Raw genomic sequence first — 12,496 nt, forward strand, 5'->3', positions numbered from 1 at the left:
GGGGTCTGTATCATTATTAATTAATTTATGGGTCTACTACTTCTCTGGCTCTCCCATTTAGACTGCTCTTTATTTATTTATTTATTTATTTATTTATTTATTTATTTATTTATTTATTTATTTATTTATTTATTTATTTTGGTCCTCTTCGCTCTCCTGTTATATGGATCATCTTCTCTGGTGATTGCTTTTCTCTGGTCTTCTGTTAATGAATTATTGAAATACTTGATATTTTAATAAATCACATAAACCTTAGGTTCTACAGAAATTTTTGAAGTATGTTGCCCTGGCTAGACTCTGAAGTAGTATCAAACAACTTCAAAGTTATATTTTACTTTCGACAGGGAGGAGTTTTGTTTTGTTTTGTTATCTTCCAGCTCAGTTCCATGACAAGGTCCCTGAGTGACATTTATTCTCATTCAAAAGGTGGATTTTCTATCAAAACTGACTTCTTCCTATTATTGTCCTCTTCTGCGATGTGACTATGCTTATGTAATTCTCCATAGCTTCATTTTTTCCAGATTCATACAATCTTCATATTTTTTATTAAGCATCACATTCTCTATGAAATTTTTTTTTCCTGATCTCATCATCTCATTAATAAGTAAACCAGAGTTACAGATGGAAAGCTTTGGATTACCTTAGCCAAAAGTAATTCTAGCAGCTGGACCACTGGCAGATAATCTTTGGACTCAGAGACAATTAGTTATCTCCAAATAAATCTTCTACCTAGATGCCAAAGATTTCTCCACAAAATCTTGACAATCCAAGGAGAATCTCTTAGAGTAAAACCCACCTCCCTTCATCTTAATGGAAATGTAGGCAAAGATACAAAACCTACTTCCAGATCAGATGAAATCCAAGAAGGAAGTAAAGTTCACTTGATTTTCAGTTCAAACTCATACAATTCCTTTTCCTACCCAGAATCTTCTCCCAGGACTTATCTCAAAATTCCTTTCTTGCAACTAACTCTAGAAACCCGACTATCCTTAACTATATCCCTACAAGAGTTATTTCTCTATATTTTTCATCATGCTTTTCCTGGATTTCTCCTGTGCATTTACTCCTGTTCTTCCTTGGGCTACTTTTATTTTTTTTTCTTAAATGTTTGTCTATTTGATTGTATCTTCTTTGATGGAAGGGTCTGTATTAGATCTTATTTTGTTCACTTAGGGTATTGGATTTTTTAATAGTTTAATTCATGTTTCCTTACCTGATTGAATGAAAGTATGACAAGAAAAGTAGATTATTTTATGAACATGAAGATATGACAGTTCATTAGAAAATAGTCTAGATCAGCAAGGTATCTTCTTTTTAATATTCTTATCCCAACTGCATGCAGATATATACATGTTGCATATGTTTATAAAATATCTCATGAAATCTGAGTTTGCCTATCCCATCTAAAACTTTCTTTCCAAATTTTGACTTATTCATATAGTGAATATGGCAGCATATATGTCCTTTTAAACTTGACTAGATAAAAACATGGCTAGTCAGCATTATTACTTCCACCAGAGTGATATTTATGAAACTTGAAATTTAATATATCAGCATTCAGAGCAGTCTAATAAGAATTGGCCTGTATTCTGGACTGCCATATGACATATATGTATAAATGTATGCTATGTATGTTCATATATATAAAATGTTTTTTAAATTGTTTTCAGTTTGTTTTTATTTTTTGTTTTGGTCTAAATCTGATTTCACAAGTTCATGGAATTTCCCAGTGAGGAAAATCCCTCTACAAATATGGTTAAATATTATTCCATAACTTTGAGTCCCAGAGAGAAATATAGACATTAAGAAATTAAGTGATTTGTACAGAATGGTAAAAAGATGTATCAGAGACTGAACTTGAAATTGGCTACCAACACAACTACCCCACAGATCACTTGTTTGAACATTTTTGCTGTTGTTTTAGTGACTGTAAAGTTCAGTCAGTCTGGGTGCTAAATTGTAATAGATAACAATAATAAGGGACTATATTTGATACTTGATAACTAAAAGTTCAGGCAGTTATCTTCTTTTTGCATACCCTCGCTTCCTTCCGTTTCCAACCTCTTTCTCAGCCTCCCTCTTCTTCAGTGTCTTCAGCTACCCCTCCCCCATTCTTCTTCCTTCTAAATCACTCAGGATGAGCTATGATGTTTCAAATGAAATAGTCTTTCTCTTCTTTATCCTAAGTAAGGGGTTTATTTGGGGAAGACAGGAAAGGATAGAGAATGGAGGTAAGAGGGTTGAGGATTTCCCTAATACTATTGTGAGTTTTAGGTTGGGGGATGTTGAGAGAAATGTCTGATAGGTCTGGATTTCAGTCACTATCATGAACAGATCAAGTCAGAGAGATATGTGAACTATTGTCCTTCTTTCTTCTGCCTTCAAATTCACCAGGCCACCTCCAGCTTGATTCTCTAAAGTACAAGAGAGAAATCAGCTTCTTTCTTCCTTAATACAAGGCAACCAGGAAAAGTCTGCAGTTGGCTTTGCCTTCAACAGTTTATCCCGGTAATATTCCAAATGGAACCTCTTGTTTGACTGCCAGGTCACCACTCAGTCACTGCTTCTGCCTCTTGCATGCTTCCCAATTCCTCTCTTCCACACTGGCACTATTTTAGTACTTAGGTTTCCATGAATTAAAACAAATATAGTCATTGCCCTCAATGAGCTTATAATAGAAAGGGAATGACAACACACAAAAGTGGAGGGAGATGAGGGAATCCAGCAGTTAAATAGCTTGGAGGCATATTGTTTCATGGAATTTAAAACATAAAGTAAGTAGATGTAAATTGGAGTGATTATTCTCCCAAGGAATTAATATTAATTATACTTTTTTGATACAGTTGAAAGAATTGAGGATTCTAGATAAGAAGTATGATATAGTAGAATGTTTATTGGACTACGAAGATCTGGAAGTTATTTGATATTAAGGAAATCAATTGATCCTTCTGATTCTTAGATAATATACATATATATGTATATTTATATTTATGTATAGACATTTATACATATGAGAGAAGAAGGCGAGAATAGATAAAAGATAGCTTTTGGAGGAGGAAGAGGAAGAGGAGGATTTGTAATTAATTTCTGGACCCTAGAACTCTAATTCCCAGAATCCCATGTTCTTTCTCATGTTACATGCTGGCGTAGGGAGTATATAAATTTGGTGTAGCCTTGCCTCTCGTTCTTTCTTTGGGTGATAGCACACTGTGTAGGTGAAGTGAGGGAGAGGCAGGAGAACTTGCTCACATAGTTTTAATTTTGTTAGATAATTAGTTTTTTACTTCTTTTTTCTTTTTATTCCTTCTACTCCAAATGATTATTAATAAACTCTATAAAATATAATTCTTGGAGTATTGGCTATTAATTTAAATCTTACAATTTTGGTGACATGAAGTCTAGAATTTAGAAGCTTTAGTCTTCTTTAAGTGAAGAGATAAAACCATTTCTCTCCTGCCAACACTTTCCCCTCAGGGAACTCTCTTTGGAACTCTCCTGGTGGTGGGGAACTGCCCCCAACAGGAGGCAGGTAGTGCTGTCTGCCCATCTTCTTTGCTTTTCCTTGGGGAACTAAGCCATGGGCTCTTGGCTACAAGGGATAAACCGCTTCTTGCTGCATCCCACCCAGGCCCATCTGCCTGTACCTATTTGCTTGTGCCACTGTTTCTTGCTGCTGCCCCAGAGCACTACTGATTCCCTCTGCATGGAAGGTGAAAGGCTAAGTAGCTGACCCCCTGCCAGCCCAGCTACAACCCTCCCCTCAACATGTGGGTCTCAAGCATTTGTTAACCACTTGAATTTTCAGATTGGATCTTAAAAGGCTTTTTAGACTAGCAGCTCAGTGTGGACATGCACCAAACAGGAATTTCTGAGGCCCTTCCAAGCTGCCTACCCCTACTTACTCTCACCCCCATTAAGCACCCAGGTTGATATTAAACCAAGCCAGGGAGACTTCTGTGCTCCTGGCTGTGAGAGTGGGGCGAAAGCTTTTTCTTTTAGTTAAATAAAGCCTCTCAGATGCCTTCCATTTTTTAAACTAGCTAAGATGAGCATGTCCAAGAATGGTATTTCAAATCATGCTGGCAATGAGGGACCAGCTTTCCCTAAATTTGAAAAATAATTGTCTTCCCAGAGAATTTTACTGAGTTTGAATTGTTCAACACTTTAGAATTGTTGTATTTAGCACTGTTCCTGGGAAGGCTCTTATTCATAGCATATTTTCTCCTCAAGAAAAATAAATACAAGATTACTTTGATTAAAGTACAGACTCAAATAGACAGCATTGAGAAACATTTCAGTAATTTTACAATTAAGAAGGAAGATTCCCCTCCATTTAAACCTGCCCAGACCTCAAGCTGATTTCCTCTTATTTCATCTTGTTCAGGTTTTGGAACCCCATGGCCTGCCACCCCCCACCCCTCCACTTGACTTTTCCAGCTGTCTCACCTGCCTCCTTCCAACACCAAGACCCTGCCCCTTCCTCTCACCACTTCCATCCCTGTCAAATCTCCCTTTGCCTTGCCTCTTCCTCTTCTTCCCCTGTCCCAGCTACTCCCTCCTCTACCAGACCCACCCTCTCCACTGCCCATCCTCCCAATCCCCACACTTGTTCCTCCTGCCCTGCATCCCCATCCACATACCAACAACTCACTCTTAGTTTACCTACTCCCCCTTCCCTCATTTGCTCCCTAGTAACCCAAGCATCCAGCCAAGAGGTAGAAATCACAAATAATTCAGTTAAATCCTGATTCCCCGGAAAAGAAGTACCCATCTTCAATAAAACTGGAGATGTGGTACCTTTAAGACTCTATACACTCTTCACGCCCTCATAGATATAATCAAAATAGCTCTTCTTTTGAAGATGAGCCTAATGTAGTTATTTAAGAGATCAAAAATATCTGTAAAACATATGATCCTGCATGGCAAGACTTGGAAAATTTACTTCAAGCTTTCTTGAAAGAAAGAGGGAAAAATAAAATCCTCTCTCTTGGTAATGAGGTCCAAGGTAGGAGAGTAGCTCATTGGCCCCAGGAAGATCCTAAATGGAATTTGAATAGAGAAGAAGCTTACTTTAAACTATGCCAGTCCAGAGACGCATTACTTACAACAATGAAGCTTGCTCTGATACGCCTGGTACATGGGCAAAATTCAAAAATATTAGGCAAAAATAATAGGAAAATCCCTCCCAGTTTATATATAGACTTATTGAGCTGGGAGGTACATATATAGACTTGGATCTGTCCAGAAAAAAAGGATGTTAGACAAATACATAGGCTATTCCTTAAAAATTGCTGTGAAGTAGTTAGAGACTACTTTAAGACTAGTTAATCAAATTAGGATTCTATGGATCTTGAGGAATTGAGAAAGGTAACAGTCTATGTTTTTAAGGGCTATGATCAGAAAGATGAGAAGAACAATAACTTAGTGGAGGATTTAAGGAACAAAATAAAACTTTTAAGGGAGGAAATTAAAATAGAAAAAGAAAAGCATGGAGTTGGTATAGCCCCTTTGCAGGAATCCACAAATCAATCATTAACATGTTACTTCTGTGGGAAAAGGTGTCACATAATGATGATCTCTAAGAACTGGAATTAGACCATTAGAAATAATAACTTTAGAAATAATAATAATAATAATTAGAGAAATAATACTCCAAATAAGATAAATGATAATACACAACAAAATACCCAACAACACCATATCCGAAGTGGAGGTTGTCCATGCTATATTGAGGAAAATGCCCCTCAGTATGGGGGATCCTAGAGGAATACAAAAGGCTCTTTATGAAGGTATGCAGGGCAGGTAATGGCCCTGCAATCAAAGAATGAAACCTTTGATTTCCTAGACCATGATGTTTTAATGCCAAATCCCTATCTATTCCCCCTACCTCCATTGTGATGAACCTCATGTAACCTTAAAAGTTGGAAACATGTATTATGATTCCCTCTTAGAAACTGGAGCATCTAGATCAGTATTAATGAGTAAAACTGATTCTGAATGTGATTTTTCTGGCTTGCTAAATGTAGTTGGGATATCAGAGCCACCCCTAAAGGTACCAAAGCTTTTCCCTAGAATGGTGTCTATGGGACCAATGTGGACATTTTTTTCCTCCTAATACCTAACATTTGCTAGGTAGAGGTCTTTTATGCAAGCTTAGAGCCACAATAACTTGCTCTCTAGATAGCTCTATGTCACTGGAATTGCCTAAGAAATCCTTAACTTTACTCCTCATACTTCTTTCAGACAGTCAGGAGATGGAGGAGCCACCCACCTTTGAAATTCCAGCTGATATACCTGAGTCTCTCTGAGCCGCATCATCTTCTGATGTTGGCCTACTTAAATCAGCTGTTCCTGTTCAAATTAGGACAAAAGGTGGTCCATCTCCTTCCACTCCTCAATATCCTCTATCAAAAAAAAAAAACAATTGAAGGAATTACCCAAGTGAGAGTTTCATTAATTTATCAAGGAATAATAATTCCATACAAATCTGGATATAATACACCCAGCTTACCTTAAAAAAGCCAAAATTAGGCCCCAATGGGAAAAATTGTCTATCAGTTTGTCCAAGATTTAAGGACTGTAAATAATCATGTCATGGGCTGGTTCCCAGCCCAGTCACAATTATCTCCTGTATTCCAAGCACCACAAAATATTTTACTGTGGTAGACCTCTGTTCACCTTTATTTTCAATCCCTGTTCATGACAATTCAAGACATATATTTGTCTTCACCTGAAAGGTTCCTTAAGGACATGGACCCAATTACCACAGGTATTCATGGAAAGTTCCACCTTGTTTTTTACAGATTTTTAAGCCAAGATTTGAAAACTAATAAGTTTAAGGAGCACTTTATTTGATACAGTTTATGGATGATTTTTTTCTTGACCTCACCAAATACCAAAGCTTGCCAAGAAGATAGAAAACATCTACTTTTAGAGCTACATAAAAGAGGCCACAGGTTTTCTAAGCCAAAGGTTCAGTGGTGTCTCCCTAAAGTGAAATATTTAGGGTTCATTTTAACTGCTAGTGCCTGTTCCATTTCCCCTAAGCACATTGAAAATATTCAGAAATTAAAAAGCACACCCTCCACTAAGAAACAGTTGAAGGCAATTCTTGAAGCAATCAGGTTTTGTAGGTAGTGGATCCCTTGCTTTGGGGAAATCACCAACCTTCTTATTGTTCTGACAAAAAAAAATCTGTCCCTGAAACTCTTAAATTAGAGACAGAAAGCATGCCAACTCTTTCAAAATTAAAACAAGCTATCCTGTCTGCCCCTGCTCTAGGCATCCCAGATTACAATAAACCATTTATTTTGTATATACATAAACATAGAGGGGTAGCTTTAGGTGTTTGAACTCAACCTTTGGTACCTTTCAACTTCCAGTTCCTTATTATTTGCCCCAGCTGGACCCAGTAGCTTCTGGAATACCACCATGTCTTAGAGGCATATCTTGATTGGTAACTAAATCTCCTGATTTAGTCGTGGGATGCCCATTAACCATAATGTGCCCACTTGAAGTCAAAACATTGTTGCTCAGACATAGAACACAGATATTTTCTCATCAGAGACTTGCATAGGTACAAAGTAACTTTATTATGTAATTAGAATATTACCTTAAAATGCTGTACAGGTCTAAAGCCTGCAACCTTGCTTCCTGATTTACCAGTCTCAGGAGAACAATTACACAGTTGTGAATCTCTAGTGTCCTTGCCTAAAAAACCTCAAGACAATCTCCTGGATACTCCTTTAAATAATTCAGACTTAGTCTTATTCACTGATGGTTCTTCTTTCATGAGGGATGGCATATACTACACATGAGCTGCTGTAGTCACAAAATTTGCCACTCTGTGTTCAGCTTCACTGCCCTCAAATATAAGTGCTATGAATTTTAAAACTATTCAACCCTAATCAGACCATTCTTTAGGAGATGTGATTTAGCTATTTCCTGATTAGCAATAATGGAGATACATGGAATACCAGAATCAGGTCTTGGAAACTCTACATTTTCCACCCTACTCAGTTTAACAAGATTTTGAAGGTCTCCTTAAACTCAAAATTTAATTATCTGAGGAGATGGCCTTCAACAGACATGTGCAAAAAAAAAAAAAGGACAGATCTCTGGGCTGTTCTAAGTCATGCTAAGTCCTCATTGGTACAGATGAGACACAGAAAAGTGATGTAAAAATATCCATATGAGGCACGTCACTTCCTCTCTCTTCCTCTTTCCCTGGAGAGGAGACTCTGGCTGGCAGTGTGCTAGGCTTTCCAACATCTTGGGAGTGATGGCAGTTATTGTCTGGGTTTTGGCGGTGAATTTTGTCCTTGACCTGAGTCAGGTTCAGACATCTCATCTCAGCTGAGCCCCTTTTGGAGTTCAGGTTGATTCCTTACTCCTTCATACTCCAAACTCTTACTTTCTGTATCTTTTAATTTTCCTGCCAGGTACCAGCCAGGTGGAGGGAGAATCCTTCACCCTTTCCTTCTCCCTTCTTCTTAATCTTCTCTACTATATCAATTAAATAACCATAAAATTTGGCAGCTGACTTGTGTATTTTATTATTTGGGTTTTTCATTAGGATTTTTATAAATAAAATCCTTGGCGACTTAAATTAATTATGCATTCAGTCTCAACCATAATTTCACCCTTTACAGGGCTCAAGGTATAGAACTGATAGCTCTGAAATATGCCTTTATAATTGCCAAAGATAAGAAGGAAACAATTTACACAGACTCTAGATATGCCTTTGGAATATGTCATGCAGTGTATGCTGTGGCTTCAAAGAGGATTTTTAACATCTGCTTAAAAATATATAGCAAATGCAGAAATTATTAATGAAGTGCTTTCTGCTCTTCAGTTCCCTGAAGCCCTAGCTGTAGTTCATTGCCCTGCTCATATATGTGGCACTGACTCTATCTCTAGGGGGAATCACTGGGTAGATACTGCTAAAAAGCTAGTGGCTTTATAAGGGCTTGAATTAATTTTAACATTGGCAGCTATTGATGACTTAAATTTATCTCTTTCTTATAATGAAAGGAAAGTGGAAAATGGAAGCAAAAAAATTTAGGCTAGATAGATAAATAGAGTATGGGTGTCATCTGAAGGAAAACTTCTCCCCAGATGATTTTATCAGCAAATTTGCCAATTCATGCACAAAAATGGTCACTTTGGTACCCAGGTCATTGTGGACTTGGTTAAAAGAGTATCAATAGCCCCTGGCATAATTACCATAACCTCTAAAGTGTGCATTGCCTGCCCTACTTGCCAAGCATTTATTAAGCATTCCTTTAATGGCAAAGCTTTTAGTAGGTGTCTTCTGGCTTACATACCTTTTGAACACTTGCAAATTGATTTTATCACTTTGCCAAAGGGTGGGCAGTATAAATTTTGTCTAGACATAGTGGATCAACTGACCAGATGGCCAGAAGCATGTCCTGCAGCCCAAGCCACAAAAGCTTTTGTTGCCAAGTTGCTCTTAAAAGAGATCATTCCTCTCTTTAGCCTGCCTGCACATATTGATTCAGACAGGGGAACTCATTTCACTGATTCAGTTTTATCCCAGATATATTCTTGTTTGGGGATAATACCCAAATTCCATGTACCATATCATGCCCAGAGTTCAGGTCAAGTTGAGAGAATGAATAAAAATCTCAAAACTATAATTGACAAATTATGCATGGAGACTCATTTAAAATGACTTGAAATTCTCCCTCTGGCCCTATTTTATTTTAGAAGCAGGTGCAAAGAAGATCTACACATCTCATCATATGAGATGCTTTTTGGACATTCCCCTATGCCGGCTAAGCCTTTCTCTCACACATATCCCTCATGTATATAGGATTTACAAATCAAATTATAAGAACTCCATGAGTTTGGAACTGCTATACAAGCAGGTCCTATAGACTTCTTGCTCTGTGTATTTTAATAAAAATCCAAGATTTTGAATTTTGTTTGAGAAAAGATCTTCAAGGAAAAAGCTTGATAACTCCTAAATCCATAGGATGAACTGTTGCAGAAAGATGCCAGAAGAACCCACACTCCATCAAGAAGATCCAGAGCGAACTTTGGGTGTTGTTGATTGAATTGAAGTTTGATTGAACATTTATTATAAACATACACTTTTATGCCAAAGGGGACTGCCCCTAATTTGGCTTTTTGTCAATGCGCCTAGCAAAACACTGGTTTTGCTTTCTCTCTTTTTATTCCTCCCTAATTATTGTAATTTCCTATTGTATACATCTGTAGTTAGAAGTGCTTTAGGACTACAAGATGATTATGTTAAATGATCAATGGGGAGACTAGTCTCCCAATGATCATCAGGGGGGAATTATGAATTTTAAAACTCCACCCTACTCAGACCTTACTTTAGAAGATTTGATTTAGCTCTTTCCTGATTGCAACAATGGAGATACTTGATCAGGAATGTCTTGGGAACTTTACATTGCTCCACCCTACTTAGTCTAACAAGGTCAGGAATGTCTGCACCCATACTTAAGGATTAAGTATCTAGGAGGATGGCCTTTGATAGACATGTGCAGAAACAGTTTACAGACCCCTGAGCTGTCCTAAGTCAAGCTGAGCTACCATTGGTACAGATAAGACACAGAAAGTGACATAAAACCATCTATATAGGGTGTGTCACTTCCTCTCCACTCTCTTTCCCTGGAAAGGTGGATCTGGCTGGTGATTTTCCTATGAGCAGGCTTGGGCACCAGTTTGATCCTGGAACTCAACCTGGAGGAGCTCCTTCAGAAAGCTTTCTTGAGATGGTCATGTGGTGAATGATAAGACTGACTTCCCTTTCCTTTGACTCTTAGGGGAGGCCTCCTTGGCCAAGGCCTTTACCTCCTGCCTGGCTCAGCCTGAGCCAGAGAAGTTTAAATTAAATCCCTTCTCCCTCTCTCTTCTCCTTAATTCCTTCTCTCTATATTAATTAAAATCACCATAATTTCCAGCTGTCTTGGGTATTTTATTATTTGAGATATCCCATGGCAACCAATTAATTTAGATTATAAGTCACAACACTAAAATTATCCTTACATCCATGACCTACACCCAGGGGACAAGGTATATATAAAGAACTTCCAGCACACTAGGGCAACCTAGACTGCCTGGGAAAATCCTCTTCAAGTCCTAGTAACCACTCCAACAGCTTTCAAAATTGGAGAAAAGGACTCTTGGAGTCAATGCTCTCCTATAAAGAGAGTACCTTCTACTGACACTGAGTGACTTTATCCTGTCACATATCTCGTATTTGCTGATTGTTTTAAGATTAAATTTTGTTTGTTAAGTTCACATATTAAGTTGTTAATATATTCTATTATGCTATGTCACTTTAAGTTACTGTGTTTTGGCTATTAGTCATATGTTCTGTTACATTATTTTTATTTGCACAGTCCTACTATCTTTATTTGTACTGTCCTATACCTGGACTGGAGATAAACTGTTTTCTTAGTGAAAATATTTTGCACTCATACTCTGCATCATGGTCAAGTTAAGAAGGAAATGCTTCTCATTTTGGGGTGAGAAACCTTTGTATTGCACCTCTCCTTGGCAAACACAATGTTTCACTGATTGTGAACTATATATTTTTGATTTTAAAAAATATCATTGTTTTTCCTTGTATGTGCAACAAAGTGTTTGAGTTTTCTTTTTTTCTCTCATTTTTTATACTTGAAGGACATGTTAACAGTATTAATGTTTTTTTTTAATTTTACACTAATATAAGTGTACATTATCCATTAGTCATAATATTAATGCATACCCAAAAGCTTTAGACTATTGAAACCTGCCATTGATTATTAAAATATTATGGAACTTTGATTATTGATTATGTCTGATTCCAGGAGAAAGGATCACAAAAGAGCCACTATACAGTTCAAAGAAGCCCAAGGTCAAAGAGATCAACCAATTCCAGTGGGATTGATGAGAATCTGCACCAAGACAGAAGTCTTGTTTTGGAGTTTGAGGAAACAGTTGTTTGACAATGTCAGATGCAGGATTTGCCCGTGCCAGATTCAGACAAAGTATCTCAGTTTGGCTAAAATATTGGCTCCCCTATCACTGAGAAAAAAGGTAAAATCAGACCAGAGAATGCTATTTCCCATTTGCTGCTAAAATCTAGTACTTTTTCTGTCTTTAAAAAGTGTGGCAATTTTCTGTAATCCTGGCTGCTTATTGGGTAAGTGCATATTGTTTAAATGGTCCTACACTCTTATTATAAATTACTTCATTAAGTCCTGATTCTAGGACCTGTTATGGGCTTATCTTTGCTTACTCAGAATTGTTATATACTATTTAATTTTGATTTTTTAAAACAATTTTCTTCTATTTTTTATGTTTTTGACTTCCTTTTTATAATTGATTCAAATACTTCATAATTCATCCTTGGTAATCCATGTGTTTGTCAACACCCTCCTCGGAGGAGGGGGGGGAGTTGTATAATTGGAATATAATTCCATATTTGTAAAGATTTTCTTGTTTGAGATTAATTTTAGGA

General features: G+C 37.1%; 1 long non-coding RNA gene across 1 annotated transcript in view; it reads left to right on the forward strand.

Moving 5' to 3' along the window:
* The window catches only part of LOC103095794 (uncharacterized), a 31,090-nt gene extending 18,817 nt beyond the window's left edge, over nt 1-12,273 (forward strand). Inside the window, exon 5 of the long non-coding RNA XR_008916128.1 lies at nt 11,844-12,273. This is a non-coding gene — a long non-coding RNA (uncharacterized LOC103095794). The remainder of the gene's footprint in view (nt 1-11,843) is intronic.
* The last annotated feature ends 223 nt before the right edge of the window (nt 12,274-12,496 follow it).

Source organism: Monodelphis domestica, chromosome 2 (genome assembly GCF_027887165.1).
Source record: "Monodelphis domestica isolate mMonDom1 chromosome 2, mMonDom1.pri, whole genome shotgun sequence".
In the NCBI taxonomy this organism is placed as follows: Eukaryota; Metazoa; Chordata; class Mammalia; order Didelphimorphia; family Didelphidae; genus Monodelphis; species Monodelphis domestica.